The following is a 20,402-nucleotide window of genomic DNA, read 5'->3' as shown; positions in this document are numbered from 1 at the left end:
GAAAACCGTTTTCCCAACATAAAAAAGTAGGATTTCTTATTTTTCACCCATATTTTATCAACTAAAGTTTAACAAAAGAGTTTACAGGTGGTGGCAATAAAACATAATTAAAAGTAATAATACGTTTAAAATATAAATTTAATTCAAATCCAATTTTCTCAAGTATGCTTACTTTAAACGGACTTTTGAAAAGTCAAGTTGGAGCACAGTGACTTAAATACCGATACAAAAGGCAGATTCAACTGAAAAGCGCCGAAAAGAAACTGCACAGATTTTCTTTAAGAAAAAAGTATTATTTAAATTATCACTAACAACATCTTTTATACTGAACATCATCATTTTCTGTCTATTTTGATATTCAACAAGGCTTAAAAGGCTATACGAGATTTAAGCTTCCACTTATCTCACGCTGGTTGGTAGACTAAAGATAAATTATTATTGATGAAAGTGGTGAAGGTTTGATTCTTATAACAATTTTTAATAGAAGTAACCTACATTATAGCTGTATGTTTTGCTTAAAAACCTCCTCATCCTTCGAAGAAATTCCTATTAAAATGAGTTAAGGCGTTCAGACAAGCTCGGAGAAACAAAAAAATTAAAAAGTTTTTTTAATACTAAAATATTAAAAAAAAATAGTTATTATGAAATCATAGAAAAATACTTAAAATATAACATTAGTTAACTTTTTAACCAGCCTGCAGAATACCGTTATGATGTTTAGATTGAATCCTCGTGAATATATGCTCTATTTTAGAATACTAAATCTGTGACTATATATAATAATACAGTCACAGATTTTTGCGTACCACATGCTATGTCATGAAGTTTGTTTATGAGGAAAAAGTTATTTTTAAAAAACCCGTCATTCTTCAAACAAAATGATATTTTTTAGTTTCTTGTTGCGTAAAAAAGGACTTTCAAGCATAAAACAAAACAAGTTTACTCTTTATAAGCAGGGAATTCTAAAAATGAAATAATGATTAAGGTAATTTCCGACCCGCCAGCGCCAAACCTTCAGTTTAATAAAAGAAAGGTTAGACGGAATTTCATGGCGAAATAACTTTTGTAAGTACTCGAATTTTTGTAAACAAAGCTATCCAGGCCTACTTCAATTGTTTACGAAACGTTCGTGGAACTTTTTTATCTCGATAACATCTAGAATAAAGTATTTTTTTGCTAAGTATTTTCAAGTATAACTGAAAAAGTACGAGATACTAAATTAGTGCTTCTGCGCGCTGATAGGAACTATAGATATACCTATATAATCAGACTATTTTAATGATATACTGCATGTCCAAACCTCTCTCAAAATAGACAGAGCACCTGTAGTTCTACCCTCGAAGCTGTAACAATACGGGTTAGCGGGCCCCGTGTGTGTAATATTTTCAGTTATGTGATTTTTAATATCAACTGAAATGAAATATCACGTGTCTCAAACGGTGAAGGAAACCCGCATACCAGAGAATTTCCTTAATTCTCTGCATGTGTGAAGCCTGCCAATCCGCATTGGGCCAGCGTGGTGGACTACTGGCCTAACCCCTCTCATTCTGAGAGGAGACTCGAGCTCAGCAGTGGCTCACTGTGTTGATATGGGTTGATAATGATGAGTGATGATGTCTCAAACGATGAAGGTAAAAACTTCTTAAGGAAACCCGCATACCTGAGAATTTTTCCAATTCTCTGCGTGTGTGATGTCTGCCAATCCACATTGGACTAGTGTGGTGGACTAAGACTTAACCCATCTCAATCTGAGGGTTATTCATGGTCAATAGTGAGCCGAATATGGGTTGTTGGGGTTAATGATTAAATTAATCCTTTATATGACACAAGCAATTAAAAGTCCAGTGAGAACAAAGTTCATATGGATGAAATGTGCGATGATTGTAGAAATAAGTGATTAGTTGGCGCCACATGCAAAGCGCATCGTAAAGCATTGTTTTTGTTATAGAATGCGACGGTACAAAACGCTGAGATAAATAATTCTGTTGACGAAGCTAAGAGCTCTAATACGAAATTCGATATTGTCTATGTTTAAACAACGTCTGGGATATCTGATACTTTGATCTACTTAGAACGTACCGTAGAGTCTACGACGTAGCCATACTACGCCGTAGACAATAGACATGCTACTCTGTAGACGAAGCTGTAATATTTTTATCAATTTACTCGTTTTTGAAATAAATTCAATGGTAAGAAAACCAGTATATTTTTACACATTTGAACAGCATGATGAATCTAAGTTTGAAATCTCTTCTTTTAGATAATTAAACTTATTTTTCAATAGGCTTGGTACTATAGACGTATAAATATTACCTATATAACAGAAAAAAAAAATCTTTAGTACTGAGTCCACAGGATAGACAGTTCATTTCTGCATCTATGAAGTGCAAGCCCTTGCATTTCTTGCAGTGGGTCATTAATAATAAGGATTGTAGTAGGCATTTTCCTGTTGTAATCAAATACTTGATGTATTTGATTACAACAGGAAAATGGATAAATAAAATTGAAGTTGTTTTGTTCAAAATAATTGAATTTTATCAAGTGCTTATAGTTGTGTACACGATACCAAAATACAAACAAGCTTTTTAATTTTGTTTGTCTGTTTGTCTTGGCTGGAACAACTGGACCAATTTAAATCGGATTTTCACTAAAAAATTGGGCAAAAATTAGGCTACTTTTTATGCCGAAAAAATTCATGGTTCCCGCGGGATTCGTTAAAAAGTGAATTCACGCATACGAAGTAGCGGGCGTCTGCTAGTATTACTTGCCACTTTTACAGTCATACAAACAATAACTAACAAACCTTGTGTCATCTAATTGACAATTTGATAAGTTCTCACCTAAGCAGCGCCATCTATCCTCCATTAAACATATCAACTTTGAAGGCTGCAATCGAGTCACCAATTCCCGCCCCGTGAAATTAGGTTCGTATAACGTATCACATTTCAGACTTCAGTTGCCGTCTGATCGCGGACGAGAGCTGTCGTGCTGAAAGTGCGGGTAGAATAACGGAATTTGAATAATATTCGATTTTCAAAAAAAATCTAAGGACATTAACATACTAAACTCATTGTGTATTGTGTCGTCTTTTGTGCTTAGTGACTCAGTAAATTGTGTTTCGAAGTATGTAGAGTTGTTTTTAATGTGACTCCACACGACATGTTTATACGTGTGAAGCTGATAACTGAGAGCAAATGTTACTTCAAAGGTAGGTTATATTTTTAGCCTTTAAGTTAACGATTTACTTAAATGAGGTTTTTTAATTAAATTGCACTTGAAGCCTTTGATGGTGCCGTTTTGCTTGCCTTTTGAACAGCGGAGGGAAGTGGCTTGGGAAAATTTTAATTAGGTGACTTTTAAATTCACTAAAACTGGGGGTGGGATGATGAATTTTAATCTGTGCTATGAAAGGGAATTAAGATCGCGAGCTTTTGAGAGATAAAGAACTCTTTGAATGTTTACTGAAACAAAGTTAAAAAGCTTCGTTAGTGACTCATTATTTGGCTGGTTTTATTTAACACTAACTTCTGTCTTATTGTTTGTGATATTATGTTTGTTTTAAGTAATGATTAATATAATAATACATTGTAATATTTGTACTTATTTAGCGTTAGTGTCGTGCGGAAAATAATTGTGTCCCTGTTCTTTTTTTCGCATCAACATTTTAGGTATTTCAATTAATTATGAATTATATTTCTTGTTTCTTACATACACCGGGTAGATTGTTAGGCACAGACCATGTAGTCGAGGAGAGGACTAAGACAATGCTCGAATTGGTAAAAAATACCTTATGTTCTGTTTTATATAGCACCTAGGTACTTACCTACTAGTAGTTTACTTCGCGTTTTGATTTACAATTTCATCATCATCATCAAGTCTCATTTATCTTATAATGTAAGAGAAGTATCTTATTAATGTAATTCCTGAAATACTTATGTAGGTAGGTTGGTACGGTAGACAACCAAAATAAAAACCATATTCAGAAACCTGAATCGACACGTCAAAAGGTAAGGTGGGTTGATAGCAAAAAGCTTATAATTTGAAAAGGTAACCTTAAAGGCGTAAGAGGGTCACAAAGTTGCAAAATAAAACCGCTGCCTTTCTACTCTTGAGTCAGATAAAATTTTTATTTCCAGAGTAAAAACAAATATTAAAAGTAATCTGATTTTCGCAAGAGTCTTGAGCTGGCTAACGATAATACAATTATAAACATTAAATGTCTATGCATACACGCCGCCACAACAAAGAAAAAAAATAATATAAAAATTCCATAAAATTGTATTGTAAAAACATCTAAAAAACCGACAATACAAGAGGCTAAGTGTATCCTCTATATGACAATTAAAATGTTAGGTACAGACAAAAGTGGTTACACAATGCCCTCCTTCCACCCTACCGCGATGCGTTAGATGAATAAAAGATTCACCCCATGTACTGTATTGTTAGATGGAACACAATATCACAATGTACACTACACTACAAGATAATGGAAAGCAAACACTAGAGTACGTGTTCTTGGTTCCAAGTGGCGATATTGTTGAATGGAGGAAATCATTTGTATAGATACTATTAGAATGGTAATGATGCTTCATACACGCCTGCTTTGACTGTATCGTTACTCGAGTGGTGGCTTAGGATGACACAACGTCCTGGGTTAGAATCCTGAGCCAGACGTAACTTTAAGAGCTTTCTTTCTTCTAAGATATTTTCAGTAAAAAAATCTCAGTACGGAGTTTGAAAAATGGTTGTGTTTCACCCCCGTGTATCATTCGGGCGTTACAATTAATAGTTCGTTTAATAGTAGTCGTCACAAAATTAAACATTATTGCGAAATCCCAATCCGCATTGGTTTAGCCTCCTGACCATAAAATTGGAAATAACGAAGATTCTTTACAAGCCGCCTTGGCTGAACATGGTGAGAACGTTTTTAACGTTTTCCATCTCAAAGGTTAACAGTCAAAAGGCTAGACTCCGAGTGGCAATCACAAGGTTTTTAACCAGCGTAGGCATAACACCTACAATTTTATCTTTTCTTAATCATTTGGTTTGGTTACTATATATAGCACCTGCCTAAAAAGAAACGGATGCAAAGATGCCAAGAGGTTTGGCGTTTTAGTACAATGCTACGTAGAAATAACTGAGGGAGTTCTGGGCACATAAAAGTCATTAGATAGGCTTAGTGATGATTGTATGGGTGGCAAATATATACGAGATGAAACATAACCACCTTTTTGGAGCCGGTTGAATAACATTCTAGTGTACATTATCTCAAAGTAGCATTTTAATTATCGCTATAATAAGTAATGTCCCTGACATATCTCAGCGAGTCGCAAAGCTGAAATGGCAATGGCATAGTTCGAAGACCCGATGGACGTTGGGGTCCCAATGTGCTAGAATGGCGATCCCGCACCAAGCGCACAGTTGGTCGACCCTCCCACTAGGTTAACCGAGGACACCAAGCGGGTTGCAGGGAGCCACTGGATGCTAGCGGCTCGAAAAAGTCGTGTTTGGAAGTCCATGAAAGAGGCCTATGTTGAGCGATGAATGACAATCGGCTGATAATTATGATTATTATGAATGAACTCCATAATATAAATAACATAGTTACTTTTGTTAATGTTACATATTAACCCTTTAATATAACATTATGTTACTCTTGTTAATGTTACATACTAAGCTTATAATATAGCATTCGTTACTTTGGCTAATGAAAGAGCGGTATTATTTTTTCATCTCTGGTGTGGAACACGCTGGAACAATTCCGCGTATCCTGAGGCTTAATTTATATTTCATTACGCTGTGAAAGTTATATAAAAACACTTTCTCTGTTACTGTATTTGAACCCGACTTCGAGGTTGAATTTCGTAATATAAAATAAGCCTTAGTCAATGTTGTTTATTTCTGCTTGAAAGTGTTAATTTGTGACATATAAAAGAAGTCTGCAAGTTTTCTTTTAATCAGAAAGTTAACCCTTGACTGCGGTCACACCTGGTGCTAAGTGACGATACAATCTAAATGGAATTGGGCTTAGGGAAGAAGTACAAGTTTATTCTCTAGCGGTTTTTACGCGGCCTCGTAGCATGTTTTTGTTGCAGGGTGGTAACTAGCCACGATGACTTTGCTTCAGGTTTTGTTAACAGTTTTTTTGCTTCGTATTATGCTATCCACCAATATATATTTACTAACTGACTCCGCGTGGTTTCACCCGCATGATTCTCGTTCCCATAAGAGTACGGGGATAATATATAGCCTATAGCCTTCCTCGATAAATGGGCTATCTAACACTGAAAGAACTTTTCAAATCGGACCAGTATTTCCTAAGATTAACGCGTTTAATCAAACAAACAAACAAACTCTTCAGCTTTATATATTAGTATAGATTTTGTATTATGTGTTGCACTTCTATTTACCTAGCAGGTTATACTACAATCAGCCAAATTCATAATGATTCAAGCCTCATACTGCCCACCGTAGTTAAGTACCAATGATATAGAAGTATGAATAATGTGATGAAATGATGATTATGAGATTTGGCAACCACAGGCTTTAAGGTTAAAATGATTAAAATGATGAAAAGGTCTTACTATTACAGACCAAAAACCTATTCACTAACAGAGATGTGTACCAAAAATAAAGAGCTCCTTGCACGATACTGAACCAACAACAATGTAGGAAGAATAGTTTACTTAGTATGAACACGCGCGCAGATTAACTCGCCAACTTTTTGGGTCGTGGTTACACAACAACCAGCGTGCGTACACTTTGCGGATTATCATGTTTGTTTTTACACGCTGCGGTGATACTAAATAAATGTACTTGTTATAATAATTAAACAATTAAAACATCTTTATTTCGTACTAGCCAACGTTTTGCGGTTTCAGCAGTAGAGTTCTTAACGTTCGTAGTTCGTACCTTGCCGTTGAAATATGGGGATAACATATAGACTTTTTTTGTTATTTTTTACAAGTTCACCCTTGACTACAATCTCACCTGATGGTAAGTGATGATGTAATCTAAGATGGAAGCGGGCTAACTTGTTAGGAGGAGGATGAAATCCACACCCGTTTCTGTTTCTACACGACATCGTACCGGAACGCTAAATCGCTTGGCGGTACGTCTTTGCCGGTAGGGTGGTAACTAGCCAAAAAGCCTCCCACCAGCCAAACCTGGACCAACTAAGAGAACCTCAATCGGCCCAGCTGGGGATCGAACCCAGGACCTCCATCTCGTCAAAAATCCATCGCGCATACCACTGCGCCACGGAGGTCGTCAAACGTACGTAAACGTAGATTATAATAAAAAAGTGAAAAAGTTTTCCGAAAAATATATTTCCCCACAAATAATGTATTATTATATAATATCCGATAGAAAATTCATATCTCAAACAATAAAGCAATAAAAAAGCGCTTTATTCGTTAAATATAGGAAACCCTCTATACAAATACAAAAAGGGCATACAAAGGGACTTGGAAATTGTTTGAAATAAATCAAACATCAAAACATCTAGCAGTAACGGCTGATCCTTGCCGAATCTCTTAGATGTGCCTATAACCTTAAAAAGGGATGGTAATAAGGGAAAACAGGGCAAAATGTCATGCCCTATATTAAAGATCCTGCGAGCTAGACAAATATTTAGATTGTAGTTTTTTCTTCTTACAAAGTTGAGCTTATTATTTTTTAATGGTTTAAACCTATTGAATTTATTATAATATGTACTATTACTAAAATAGTTAGGAACTGAAGATGAACTAAAGATAATTTTTTCATCTAGAAGAAAGATTTTACTTCCTACTACTACTATCCTACTTTTCGGTGAATATATGTCTTTATTTCTATGAGTTTAAAGGTGAACTTTATTTAAGTAAATTAAACCTTAGCTGGCATCGCTAGACTCTATAAATATAATTTGTCACAAAATTTTCAATATTTTATACTTCCATTTATTAACATGGAATTTATTTGATTAAAATAAATAATTGAATGAATAATTAAAAAAATATTCATTTAATCATATTTTAATATAACACCACTTTTGTTTCAATATTTTCTTACGACTTTCTAAAACTCTACTTTATACATTTTTTTAATTAAAAAATAATAATAACAAACCTTCTTTGTTTGTGTGTAATATTTATTAATTATATAAAATCAACATGAAAAATGTAGAACATATAACAAGAATCTAACAATACAGAAAATGTTGGCAAAACAAGACATGAAGGTCAGATTGGATAAAATAAACTATTGTTCCAATCAAGAAATGGCACAGATATTTACAGACACAGACAAACTAAAACTTCTGTCATAACACTTCTGGTTTATGAAAGTTACCGACTTCGTGGGTTTAACTTCATCCTATAGTGCAGGGCTGCCAAACATTTCTACTTTACTTTACAATGTATTTTAGTGTTTTACAAGCTTTATTTTACTTACACTGTTAGTATTTGTGGGTCAAACTTGGAAACTAAATTATAAGTTAGATTTGACTTATATTTAGTAAACTTAGATAAATCTCCTCGTTAAAATAAACATCAAATCAAAGCTAGTGAATTAACCTTTAGCAGGCTAATTCATCATCTTGGATGAATGCTAGTTGACATATACGAAATTGAGATTCTATGTAACAAATATCATAAGGTGCTTACTGGTGGATCATAAGCATTTAGATGACCTTTTATCAATTTATTTGATGTTTATATTAATAGGTTGTTAATAAATACCAAAACATTTAGCAGTAACGGCTAATGGTGAATAGGCCAGCTGGTAGTGGTCGTTTATGGGATATTAACATCAAAAGCCCGCCAACCCCCAACGGAGCAGAGAGATGGATCTAAGCTCCATATCTCCTTTCCTATAAGAAGGGTGACCTGGACCCTGTCAATGTTTTGTGTGTTAATGGGTCGTTAAAATTGGGTGTTAAAAGAGTAAAAAATTAAAATTTGCGGTTTTAAATTTCGAATGACTTGAGAGACCACGTTCGAAAGTCACGTGTGATACAAGAAATTGAGACAGCCCCAGTTCTACTCGTTGTTCGCGTCGGTGCAATAAAACTTATCCCTCATGCATGTAGTTTCCCTAACAAAGGCGCTGCGCGTAACACAAGTAGTTTGTTCGTGCGAATAATGTGCACCGAGATTTGATATTATATTAAGAACTTGGTTTAACTGTTAAGTGGGATAATAATGGCAATTTGCGTGTGAAATACGAGCGTAATTTATATTTTATTATAATTATATACTAGAGGACGGGCTAAGAAAGGTATTCTTTCTCTCTGTTTATTTTAGGATATGATGCCAAGCTTGATCGTTAATGGCAGCCTAAGTACTTGACTCTCCGAATTCCGAGTCGTTAAAACTTAAACGCTAAAGTCTCTGTTACGCTCCAATGATGAACAATTACGGTTCGAACGTCAAACGATAAAGTACGTACAAACTTGTGGACTATTTTAATTTCGGAACCAATTCATTAAAACTTAAACACTAAATACCCAAGTTTTTGTTTCATAATGTGGCGAACAATAATGAACGGAGGAAAGTTTAGCGTAAGATTATTCCTAAATAAGTTTTTTTATCATAATAAAGTTTAACTTTTAAGTACCTGATATTTTCTTCTGCTGTATCCGAACTCTGAGTTTCTTTTAAAGACGTGCTAGATGTGATTGCCTCATCGGTTATAGTCCGTTGACGTTTTCTACACAAATTATTGTGAAGAATCTATACTTTACTTTACAAAAAGGAATTTTGTAATAGTAGGTATATTAAACTACTGTTATCGCTATAAGACAATAATTGGGTCTTCACTTTAATTTTGAATCAAGGATCGGATACAAAAAATAGTGATTCTTCAGACGGAGCGTATTGTGAGGAGATTCCTCACTGTGCAGCCCTGATGATTGATTGCTGAGCACTCGAAACCTCGGTAGCGCAGATTTTTTTTTGTATCAACATTACTAAGATTTTAAAATAGTATATTTTTCTTACGACTTAGTATCAAATTGATTGAAAAAATCAAAAAAAAAAAAATTAAACATACGTACAAGTACGTTAGATTAAAGCAAAAAAGATAAATACTGCTTGACAGAGGAATAGGCATAAGCAAGGGTTCACGGGTAACTTTGTGTGAATCACTCACATCTCAAAACTTCTAATCCCGAAATTAATAATTTAGTACTTAATTAACTTTGTTTATAAAGCTGTAGTCACAAAATGAATTTGGGGCTTTTAGGTCAGGTCATAACGGGGCAAATTGGGTAGCTTGGGGCAACTTTAATTTAGATTGCGTTTTAAAGTTTTGGGTAAATTGCAACTAATTTAGTTTTGTCATTTAATTAATGCTTTCTACCTTTTTATAGTTATTCATCATCATTTAGAGTTAAATCTAAATATATAAAACATACTGACTGACTGACATAATGATCTATCAATGCACAGCCCAAACCACTAAACGGATCGGGCTGAAATTTGGCATGTAGGTAGATGTTATAACGTAGGCATCCGCTAAGAAAGGATTTTGATCAACTCTACCCCAAAGGGGATAAAACTGGGGATGAAAGTTTGTATGTAACTTTCTCAATTTGAAACCGAGATTTTACATGCATAAAGCTATTATGATATAGACATCCCCTAAGAAAGGATTTTGATAAATTCCACCCCTAATAGGATAAAATAGAAGACGAATGTTTATCATTTTTAGAGTTACACTTTTAAAAGTTTGTTTATAAATCATAAAAATATATGAAATTTAATGTGACGGGGTGTGATGTGTGATGGGGACACTTTAGAATTTTAAAAACTCTTGAATCACATTAAATTTCATATATTTTATTGATTTCCACGCGGACGAAGTATAGATATATATATACAGTATAGAAGGTATATTCACTAATGATAGAGAGAACAAGCTATCGCTCTAGCCGCGTTACATAATTGTCTATATTGTTTCTACATTCGTTAGATATTCCAAAACTAAAAAATATGTATGAAAATAGTGACATTAATTTTATAAGTCCCGTGATTAATCAACAATCATGTTTAAATTTTCGAAGATTTTTTGATTTAAGAAAGAGAAACGATAATATAATGTAATATGGCTAGAGAAGCTGATTTAGAGGTTAATATGAGGTTAAAAAGCTGTATTAATTTCCAGGAAAGTGCGAGTTACACGAGCACCGAGGTTTATAAATTTGAAACACTGGAATTTAACGGTTAAGTGGCTTATGAATTTTAGTAATGTTACCTCAACATTACTGAAATTCATAAACTATGTAATGAACATGAATTCTAAAAATAGTTAAGGGAATTGAAGTACAAATACAAATAAACGTGTACATTTATTAAACAAACCTCCACTAGAGTAATACACTACTTCAACAGTAAGTAAATGCAAACATGTTTCAACAACTCGCTACATTCCAGCGAAAACATTTCATTAAGCTTACAATTTCTAATTTTAATACAGCGAAGAGGATTCCGTGCATGTGAGTACATCAAAACTCTAATTTTACCTGCACACAAACTTCTGTATAAGCTGTAACTTTCAGTTTTGATTAATTTGAATGTTTGTTTGGTAATGAATCCAATATTTTAGGAACCGCTATTTCTTTCATTATCATATATAACAAACTTTTAACAAGATAGCGTTAGTTCGGTTTGCTTAATGAAGATGACATTTTTAATGAACCGTCGGAGAGTGTAACGGAACCTTCACTACCCACCACGCAACCCCTCTCCCAGCGCGCGATGCGAGCAGCTGCGCTTTGCTAGAATCAGCTCATGACTAAGGGCCCCGTATGGGTTAAAAACTAGTTGGGCATACTCCGACCTAATATCGCGTGAGTTTTAGCCGTGTTTCATAATCAATTAATATTGTAGGAAATAGTAGTCTGAGACGGATATGATGTCGCTCGATTTCGTGTTGGCTCGTGCCGATACTAGGTGACGTGATTTGTTTCCGTAAAGAGTAGGGAGTTAGAAAGGGGTAGCGATCGGTTAGCGGGAACTACTTGTGAAATAAAGCGCTCGTCATACGGTCGGCTTCAGTATGCTCGTAGCGTTCAAGCTGTCTCATTCTTTCACGTCACATTTCTTTTTTTTTTAGTTCGTTATGGATTACTTGGGATAGGCAGGGAAAGTGACTTGAGTGGAAAAGGGGAGAGTTAGATAACTGTCAAGGAAACCCTTAATCCCTACCCAACAACGATCATAAGTGCGTGACTCCACTCAAGGTCATTCTCTGCCATTCTAGTGTTACATTTTGGTTACAGTTGGATTTGTTAATTAAGTTGTTCTTACAAATATTGTGAATCATAACCTTTGTTCGACATTGGTTTTTTTATTTTTGTAATCCACTTCTGAGTCTGCTAAAAATATATTAATATTATTAACTCTAGTACTTATCATCTAATATAAGTAAAACAACTTTTTCATTATTATTTTTTTTGTGAAAAGGGGAGACGGAGATGTATCAGATACTACGAGTAAATTATAGACACAACTATGTACTATAGATAGTTGATGTTTCGAACATTACATCTGGGTGACTTAATATTAACAAGGACTGACGACACTTCCCTTTATGCTTGGTATTAAAATAGAAATAACTGTAAATGACTAAATATTAAAAAAAAAATGGAGAAAGGCAAAAATCATTTGCCTAACCTCTCTCATTCTGAGATGAGAAGGGTTAGAAAATGATGATGACAAATAATTAACAATGTCGTTATATAGTAACACCCTTTAACAACACACTGTTGTTGTTCATCATTTACTCGTACCCCCATGTATATGACCTTGTATTGAGCTATCAAAATAGGTTCATAATTATTAAAAAAGAGATTTAAACGAATTCTTACATGTATGGAATTATACGTTTGCATTCAAAGACCGCTATTTGTTCTGAATCATTCGCAAACACTATCTGAAAGGGATTACAAAGTCAATAACAGCCTAACAGGCAATCGCGACCCGAGTTTACTTTACTTTTAATTAAAACCGAGCGACGCGTAAAATCGACGCGCCAGCATGTTTCTAATTATTTCGAACAGATGTTTTATTCCTATCGGTGCCACAGTTACAAAATTCTACAGTTTAGTATAACATTTATCATTATAGGTACGTATTTAAGCTGATAAAGTCATTCGCGTTTTCATTCGCGTGGAATTAGTTTTATTTTATATTTTAATGCCCTTGTTAAATAAAATAAGGATTTTTGATTCATCTGACCTTTAATGAAATAATGACTGTATTATATAGTTATGTGTAGCTTAGTTTTTTTAATGTTTGCTTTTTTTTAATTCTTGTAATGTGTATAATTGTAGTAACTGTTAATCTTTCGGGAACAAAAATATTATTATTATTATAAATCTGCAACTAAATTAAGCCTTTCTAAAATGTATCAAGAAAACCGTATTATATTTTTTTCTTTCAACGTGACTTGACTACGATCTTACCTGATAGTTTATGTGCTGATGCAGACTGACTGCAGTGTAAGATCGTCGTGATAAAGCACATTCTCTGGCGGGTGTTGCGGCATTTTGCAATGAATTCCGAAATCTCTTCAAGCTATTATGAATATTATTTTTAACCGACTTCTAAAAAGGAGGAGGTTCTCAATTCGTCGCAATCTTTTTTTTATGTTTGTTCCCTATTACATGAAGACGCCTGAACCGATTTGAAAAAATCTTTTTTATTTGATAGGTTTGTTAAATTATTATTGATTTAGATACTTGATTTTATTTTGTAATAAAATAATATTTATATACAAGTTTTATGATATTTTTGTGATGAAATCTATTCGACTTATTAAGCAGCAATTTAATATTAATTTCAACTAGAACATTAATCGTTAATTAATGTAGCATTAATCAGAGAGATTATTTAACTTAGTTTTAACTGCATATTTTAATATTTTATTTCGACAGGGATAAAACTTTCAAACGAGAAAATAAAAAATTGACAACTTTTCACTATAATTCTAAATTGCTCTACTGTAGAATTGATAATCTATAATCAGAACTGAGCGATTCAGCTAAAGGTATATTTAAGTATTATGTAAACAACATTAAATCGGTTTGTTTTTTGCTTAGCAACGTAATATCCTTCTCGCCGTATTTCGGTCACAACGGCGAAACTTTTATATAGCGTTGTTGATAAATCTCAAGACTCCAAAGACTGGTCGCTAAGTATGAGCATCATAAGAAGGCTCAGACTCACTCAGTGTAACGATTTATCTGAGTTTCGCAGCGTGATCAAATCAGAAATGAGAAAATCCGCAGGAGAACCATAGTCATAGCTCAGAGTCGCGAAGCTGCAGCGACATAATTTCAAAAAGTTTCAGTTTCAGAAAAGTTCGAAGAGCCTATAGACGTTGGGACCCTAAAGCTTGGAATAATGACCAAATGAATGAATGAACGAATAAATGATGAAATGTTAGTTTATTGCCTGCCACGTAGACTGACGATATCAAGCGAGTGGTAGGGAGTCGCTGGGCGGTCCATAGTGTTTGGAAGTCTCTATAAAAGGTGTTTTGCAGTGAACGTACATCAGCTGATAGTGATGATGATAATCCATAAGTCTCGAATCCTGTACCTTATTTTTTTTTTACAATAAGGAACTTAAGCTAACTTAGCGTAATAACTATACAAATCATAGCCACGTGGAATGGTGGCAAAAATACTGGCTGCATTTCCGCGCTGGACAGCCAGGCTGATCCTTTACGCAAAAAATGAGCCAGCCCTTCTGTTACCAGTCGAGGTGAAATGATTCGGCATATAGGGCTGGATAATTTTTTTAGTTATTAGGATAAGTTAGCTTAAGTACCTTGTTCATAATAATTAAAATGAATATATTCTTATTCAGTAAATATTCCTAGAACATTCCTATAATAAATGTTTTTATAAAACAAGTAAAACATTTCGTGTAGATGAAAAAAATAATAATAACCGAAGTTTCTCGAACAATGAGAAATTCTTAATGAAATTCTCGGAAGGCTTTCACGGCTCGATACCGAATTAAAATTATTATACTTCTACTTGTGATTCCAAGATCACAGTTGTTTTCTTGTTCTAAGATATTATTTTCTGGGAAAAGTTACGAAATATTGAAGGAATTATTGGACCAAGAGCCAGACGTGCCTAATTTTATGATGATGAAAGTTAGTCATTAGTAAGTATAGTAGCCAGTTATTTAGTTTGGACTGTGGTTTTGGAAGGTAGCAGGTTCCAAGGATCCTTCAACCGTTCAAGTTTAAAGCATTTTCATTATTTTTTATTTTCCTCGGCATAATATGAGAAATCTTGTCTCCGATCGCAATTCACTTAACTTTGCTGCAACTCTTTTAGAAAAACTTCTAACAGTTTAAAAAATGATTACAAAAATAAGAAAACTAATGTCGAACAAAGGTTATGATTTACAACATTTGTCAGGACAAATTAATTAACAAATCAAACTATAACCAAAATAAGACCGTAGAATGGCAGAGAATGACCTTGAGTGAAGTCACGCACTTGTGAACGATGTGTGTAGGGTTAAAGGATCCTTTGACAGTTAACAAACACTCCTCTTTTCCACTAGTAACCCATAAAAAATTACGCAACAAGAGATGTCTCGGCTGTCCGTACTGCAAGTCGTTGCAACGCGGCGATAACAAAACCTTTAAAGATCAAACTTTAAAAATCTCTAGCAAAGGGTTGCCACTACGCTAGCTGATTTATAAAATATAACTCTAAAGGTAAAAAACATAATTTCCGACCTAATAATCGAATTCAGGATCTCACAGTTTGAATTTAACAACGGGAAGGTGCTCATAGCTCACGTAAATTGCTTCGCAGTTTACCTGTTCCTCCTTTACCTATGCATAACTCCATATTCATCCTTTACTAATTATGCTAGACAGTTGAATAATTGTGTTTCACATTACGGTCCGTCATAAAGGATGTGAAGGACATGCGTAAATAAATTATGTGCGCGGGGTGAATGTTAATGAGTTGTTTTCTGTTATTCCTTGCGTTTATCTTTTTCAGCTGACTTCTATAGCCCGAAGTTTACCATTCGGTTCGTGTTCAGTTTTTTTACAATAATAACTGACTTCAGAACAGATGGTTAAAACTTCGACTCAATACAAATTTTATGAAGAAAACGAGAAATCAATCCTTTACTTGGCAAATACTAGACAATATTGTAATACCTAGACAATTAATAATGTCGGTGATTGGAACAGGTGTACCTATTTCTGAAAGTAGAAATAAGTTGGAAAGGACTCCTTTTTGCTGTGTGTGCTCATTAAATTTGACTAGATTGGCGTCTCCCCAATCACCTTGTTTATGTTCAAATTGATACTCAAGGGTCCTACCTTTTAAACGCATTGCATTTTTTAAACATAATAATCGTCACATTTGAAAAATAATGGTCTCAGTCGCCAGTCACTTAGCTTCGTGGCAATCCTTTAAAAAACACCGTTAATGATTAAACTTTAAAGGTTTCTAGCAAAGGGTTGCCACGATTCTAAACATGATTCCTCATGATATCCCATAGAAAGCATAAAAAAAAATATATAAATTTAATCAAGAAATTGATTCTTTACCGGTTTATTTAGTTTTCCAACATTAAACGAGACGTTATGTAAGTAAAGTGTTTTTAAATTGCTTTATAACAAGGCGATCGTCAACTTCCTTTGTTCACTTGTTGAGTGTAAAAGGCTTCAGAATTCCTATTTTTAAAAGCCTTTGTATTTTATGCTAATAGTATCGCGGGTAATGTATGCACAGCACTGCAGAGGACTTGTTCGATGCGCTAAGTATTTTTATACAGGTGAAGTTCTTTACAAGCATCTATTTGTTCCAATTAAATTAATTTGTGTGCTAAATACGAATATACCTACTCGTATTGCTTAGTCAGATCCGACTATTTAAAATGTAAATTGATTTAAAAAAAACTGATACTCCTATTTCGCAAAGTTTTGGCATTTAAATTCTATCGAATATTACATGAATCAAAATTGTATTTATTAAAGTAAGTATGCTAAATATTAAATAGATAATATTTTTAGCAGACTCAAAAGTGGATTACAAAAATAAGAAAACCAATGTCGAACAAAGGTTATGATTCACAACAATTCTCAGGACATCTTAATTAACAAATTATTCTGTAACCAAAATAAGACCCTAGAATGGCAGAGAATGACCTTGAGTGGAGTCACGGACCTGTGATCGTTGTATGTAGGCTTAAGGTCTCCTTGACAGTTAACTAACACACCCCCTTTTCCACTCAAGTCACTCTCCCCGCCTATCCCATAACAACCCATATAGGATTACATAACAAAAATGTGGACGGCTCGAACGCCACGAGAATACTGAAGCCGACCGTACGACGAGCGCCTTATATCGCAAGTCGTTCCCGCCAAACGATCGCTATCCCTCTTCTGAATTTCTACTCTTTACGGAAACAAGTCTCGGCACAAAGCGTTGGCATGAACCAATACGAGACCGAGCGACAGTATATCCATCTCAGACTACTACAATTTCCCACAATATAATGTGTTTCTATTCAACTGGACGCTTATTAAATAAAGTTATAAATAAAGTCTCTCACTTAATAAGTAATATGGCTTCCATGTTCTCTAGACGCCAGTATCTAGCTTCCAGCATTCGTTAAGTAAAATTATTACTTGTAAATATAGCTACGAAAATGAATACAAATACTTGTCTCTATATCCTGTTACATTATAAGATACTAAAAATACATCTATAGTTTCTCTGAAATGTAATCTTTTAAATTCTCCATTATTATTCTTGCTATTCTCGTAAAAGCGAACACGACGCTGTATCACGCATTACAGAGATTAAGCAAAACAACCGTAGTGGAGACTGGCCCACTTCCTTTAAAAGGTTTTACACCGCAACCCCTTTTTCAGCTCGTATAAAAGTACATTAACCCGTGCTTTGAAACCTGGGGTCAGTATGATCCGAACCATAATATTTTAGGGTTATCTGAAAATTGCCTGCTCGTTCGTCCAGTGACTTCCGATGATGACGTCCTGGGTTTGAATGAGATTTTCTTTCATTTAAAAATAAATCAATAGTAAGTAGCTGAGAATTGTGACGTTTGTGATGTTATACCCCCTTGCCTTAGAAAGTACGTACAAACATCGGTTCCATATTATTTTTAAGCTGATAAAATAATAAAGTTGAATATTTTTCATAGGTCTTTCGAAGTAACTTTTCAGTAAGTAGCTACTCGTAAAGTAAAATATGAAATAATGATTCTCGTGATTTTATTTGTCACGTTTCGTCAGGAAGAAGTATTCAAATTGTATCTTCTTTACTTAGCTGACTCGGGCAAAAACAAAAAATAATTAAATAATTAAAAAACTAATGAATTTTCTTAATTTACTCAATTTCTTCGCCAAACATTATTAAGTTCGATATTAAAAAGCATATTGCCTACAAAAAATATGCCTCAAAAATGTCATACCACGGAAAGCCCAGCATCAATATTCTGAAATAATCCAACCTTATTTTCCCAATAGCATTGATAGCCGAAAAGGATGGTGGCATTTCCCCGAAAGGTTCTAAACTCCGGAAATAAGGCACGCAGATGGGAAATCTGCCGCATTTTAATAAAATCGCCAGTACTAAACCAGGTGTTCCATTACGTTTAGAGGTTCGGAGATCAAATTTTCCTTTTTTTTTTTCATTTTGAGTAGGTATTATGTATGGGTTGAAATAAACAGTAACCCTTTTCTCTACTTGTTATGCTTAATAATTAATTTATACATTACTAGCAGACTCCCCGCAGTTTTATCCGCGTATATTTTTATTTCCAGAGTACATAAAGATAAAATAAATAGTAAAGTCTATGCAAGCAAGAGTGAATAGTCATCTTCTAGATAAGCGGGCTCCAAGTTAGATCGCATTGATGCTTTCATACATTGCATAAAAAAAAGTAAATCGGTACTCAGTAAAAGTATAGACTTACTAAGTATGAATGAGTTTTTAAAACCTGGTAAGTAGTTATTGATTTAAATCATAACAAACAAACACAAAATCAAATGTTACGTCTTTAGAATGTTAGTTTATTTGAGTTGCGTATTAGTGGGCGTCAGGTAATTATATTGATGGTTCTGATTATTATTATTTGAGTTTAATGGCAAATCAAACCAGCGAACTTAATATTAAAACAAAGTAGCGTTGCTTTAAAGCTAAATTTTATATAATTAATTATAGATTTGTGTTTGAAGTGAAACTTGCGCCAAATTAACTCCCGAAGTTCAAATGCGAAATAAGTAAAAGGTCAAACACTTGACAATGTGGAAAATACATTTTTTCTGACAATGTCGAACTGAAGCTGAAAATACGTGAAAGTGAAAGAACTTTGTTGGGGTCATGACCCTTTTGACACACTTTTTGCCGCTTGCTTACTTCATTTTTTTTTGTTTTTTTACGCCACGATCTTACTTCACTAAGACTTTTGAAGTTCATTTTATTCATCACCATCACTTTCTGTAACTTCAGGTAGCTTTCTGACAGATCAAAATAAAGGATGTAATACTGTATCCATCCGAGTTACGTGAGAAAATAGAAAAGGGAACATGCTTATGACGTCTAAGCGAAGTAGCAAATATCACATTTCTCCATCTAAGACTATTAAGGGATTTAACACAAGCACCTCAATTCCCTTCAGTTTGAATCATTAGGCGCCATTAGTATTGAATTTGAATAATCCGATTATATAAGATCAGAGACAAATACTCTATAAACAAAACGTGGTATGGAACCTTTGTGGTCGACACCACTGAAAACGTTAATGAATAATAATAATTAGGGGTTTTATTTAATTAACAAAACACAAACGGCTGTTTTAAAATATATACTAATATTATTATATATATTTTAAAACAGCCGTTTATATTATTATAAATATATATATATATTTTTTTATTCTTTACAAGTTAGCCCTTGACTACAATCTCACCTGATGTTAAGTGATGATGCAGTCTAAGATGGAAGCGGGCTTACTTATTAGGAGGAGGATGAAAATCCACACCCCTTTCGGTTTCTACACGGCATCGTACCGGAACGCTAAATCGCTTGGCGGTACGTCTTTGCCGGTAGGGTGGTAACTAGCCACGGCCGAAGCCTCCCACCAGGCAGACCTGGACAAATTAAGAAAATCTCAATCTGCCCAGCCGGGGATCGAACCCAGGACCTCCGTCTTGTAAATCCACCGCGCATACCACTGCGCCACGGAGGTCGTCAAAAGTAAGTCTGTCTATTTGTCTATCTGTCTGTATGTTCGTCTGTCTGTTACCTTTTCATGGCTAAACGGCTGAACCAATCAAGATGAATTTTGTTGTTATGGTAAATAAAACCTTGGAGCAAAACATAGGGTTATTTTTGATCCCAAAAC

General features: G+C 34.3%; 1 protein-coding gene across 2 annotated transcripts in view; it reads left to right on the top strand.

The window, feature by feature from the left end:
• Window positions 1-2,968: 2,968 nt before the first annotated feature.
• Window positions 2,969-20,402, top strand: part of LOC112044574 (neuroligin-4, Y-linked-like) — a 105,535-nt gene continuing 88,101 nt past the window's right edge. For both annotated transcript variants that reach the window (XM_024080445.2, XM_024080443.2), the window contains exon 1: window positions 2,969-3,208. The gene's annotated coding sequence lies outside the window, so the exon portion shown is untranslated. The remainder of the gene's footprint in view (window positions 3,209-20,402) is intronic.

Source organism: Bicyclus anynana, chromosome 4 (assembly GCF_947172395.1).
Source record: "Bicyclus anynana chromosome 4, ilBicAnyn1.1, whole genome shotgun sequence".
Lineage (NCBI taxonomy): Eukaryota > Metazoa > Arthropoda > Insecta > Lepidoptera > Nymphalidae > Bicyclus > Bicyclus anynana.
The sequence above is the reverse complement of the archived record's forward strand: the minus strand, read 5'-3'. Positions and strand labels throughout refer to the sequence as shown.